The sequence below is a fragment of the Phragmites australis genome, chromosome 15, assembly GCF_958298935.1.
Source record: "Phragmites australis chromosome 15, lpPhrAust1.1, whole genome shotgun sequence".
NCBI lineage: Eukaryota > Viridiplantae > Streptophyta > Magnoliopsida > Poales > Poaceae > Phragmites > Phragmites australis.
Window position 1 is genome coordinate 7151907 of NC_084935.1, and position 2761 is coordinate 7154667.

Genomic DNA, 2761 nt, shown 5'->3' on the forward strand with positions numbered 1-2761 from the left:
TGACCGAGGTGGTGTAGATGTGGAGGTGTCCAGCATATGGGATGGGCTCGGCTGTTTCATCATAACAAAAAGGGGCACGTGCGCCACTGTCAGTGACACATGAACCGAGGGTCCCCGAGTCCCAAGGTCAGAACAGCAGAGTGCCACGTGGCGCCCTCCCTCGGGGGATATCTCTCCGAGGTCTGAGAAGACCAAGTTCCGGGAGAGGGTGCTCGGGACCATGAACAGTGGTCCCTGAGCACCTGAGTTCCCCAATGACCCAAGAAGACTAAGTCTCGAGAAGAGGGTGCTCGGGGCCATACACAGTGGTCCCCGAGCACCCAAGTCCCCCCGATGATAAAGAAAGCCAAGTTTCGGGAGAGAGTGCTCGGGGTTGCGAACAGTGGCCCCCGAGCACCCGAGTCACACGAGGACCCAAGAAAACCCAAGTTCCGGGAGAGAGTGCTCGGGGCCGTGAACAGTGGCTCTCGAGCACTCGGTTCCTCGGGGACCTGAACAGTCAGTTCCGGGAGAGAGCGCTCGGGGTCGTGAACAGTGGCCCCCGAGCACTCGGTTCCTCGAGGACCAAGAGAGGGCATATCCGGGAGAGAGTGCTCGGGGCTGCGAGCAATTGCCCCCGAGCACTCACAGTTCCCCGAGGGACTGAGAAGTCCTTCGCTAGTGGTCCCCACAGAAGCCCAGCGGTGAGGTGTTAACTGGTGAGAGGCCCGATGCTGCATTTAAGAGGGCGCGTGGCCTATCACTTCCAACTGCTCCCCCTACGCTTGCTGTCAGTTCCTGCCACGGCCTGGCAGGGAGGCGTGGGGACATTTAATGCACGGGTCCCATTGCGCGTATTCCGGCGCGCCTTGGGATAACATCGCAGAGCTTGAGGCACCCCGCCTGCAGCCCTGCCGTGTCAGGCCTGCTCTGACCGGGCGGGCATGTCGGGCTGCTCGGTGGCTGCCCGGTGGGCCCTCCACATGGCGCCCGTCGAAAAGCGGCATGATAACGAACAAAACCAGACGGGGGCGCGTTTTTAACCCTCCCCGTCACCTCGCGCAGCAGCCCATGATGGTTGCTTTCCATTATGGCACCTTGGAACTCGCGCCATCCTTTCTGGGCACGCTACTGCCCCGGCGCCATCCTTTCTCCGGGGGCGGGCTCCCCGGAGAAAGACAGTTGAGATCAACAGAGGACAAGTCTAGGAGCCTTGACGAACACCAAAGCACAGAAGACAGATCAACCGAAGAACAAGGAGCACGAAGCTCTAGACTTAGACAAATATTCTTGTAACCCAGCAGATACTCAGAGAGACATTCTCAGAGCATTTGTAGCATACACACATGAGTAGGGTGTTACACTCAGTGTGGCCTGAACCTATCTAAAAATCCCCTGAGCATTTACACCTTCCTGCATCCGATCATTCCACCTCCACCTGCATCTCATTTACTCCCATTTATTTCACCTACGAAGCGGATTCAAAATTATCCCCCTGGCCGAATCTCAAAGGGGGTCCCTCCGAATCCTCGCTTGAGGAGTTCACCCTCCGACAACCACCTATTTTAAATAGCCAAGGGGTGGGAGGTTTAGCAACGGTATTAGTCAGTAGAAAATGGCTAACTTGTAAGTTCTCTTTTTCTCTAGTATATAAAGAGAAGAGGACCCTGTTTGTAGGAGGAGAGGAGTCGGGTGAAAACTCATCTGTAACCAGTTCACAAACTCTAATAACAAAATACACAGGACATAGCACTGTTATTCTAAGGGAGGCTTGAACCTGGATAATCCCTGTATTTTTGAGTTCATCACAAATACACATACACCACAATCATTGTTCACACGCCACTTGACCGGTATACCCTGGAATCATTGTCAGGGATTAACCCTCGATAGTTGGCGCGCTCGGTAGAGGACGCACATTTCTGCATTTCGGTGAGTGTTGAAGATTATATTTGGCTACCCATGGCCGGACCCACGGTAACTGCTGAGTCCTGTTTCAATGACCTCGATCACCGTGAGGTGTTCATCATAGGATACGACCCAGATGAGCCCGGTGTGCTCTAGAAATAGGACACCGAATCAGAGTACAAGGGCTCTAAGGCTCAACGGGAAGGTCGCATGACATTTCATGCAACGAGGAGCGCTTGAAGACTCCCATCGCGTCGGGACAACCAACCTTGAACTTGCAGCGTGATTCAAAGCCATCAGCTAGGCAAAATCCCTAAACAGGTAAGAGGGTACCCTAAAACTAATCGGGTGTGTGGCCTTTTTGGGCAGGATCATCTAGATGACAGGAAAAAGGGTTTTCCGCTCTTCAAGTTTCTAACAAAAAGAAGGACCACTTTCGAGATACTAGGAACGGGGGAAGCCTTGCAGGATCTCAACATGTGGCCCTTTTTGTTCTCCTGTACTGGCCACTTCTTGACAAGAGGATGAGTCGTTGCCCTATTTGCAGCTACCCCTACAGGTCACGGAAGCAGTACCAGTCGTCGAGCGGTGAGGGTTTTCTGTGACCAGAGACAGACAAGCACATGACCACACATATAGATAGGTCGTGCACGCTGAATGGACTTAGGGCTGGAGCGATCTTGTTAATTAAATTTTTAGGTACACACACCAGCAACACCTTTAGGTACACAATTTAATTAATTTTTCAGGCCACCAAACAATGTTGCGGAGTATGAGGATCTCTCATCTAGAATACGAGCAATATCCGCACGAGGGGTAAAACGCCCACTAGCAATGAGGGACTCGCTACTAGCCGTAAACCGGGTGCATAGGG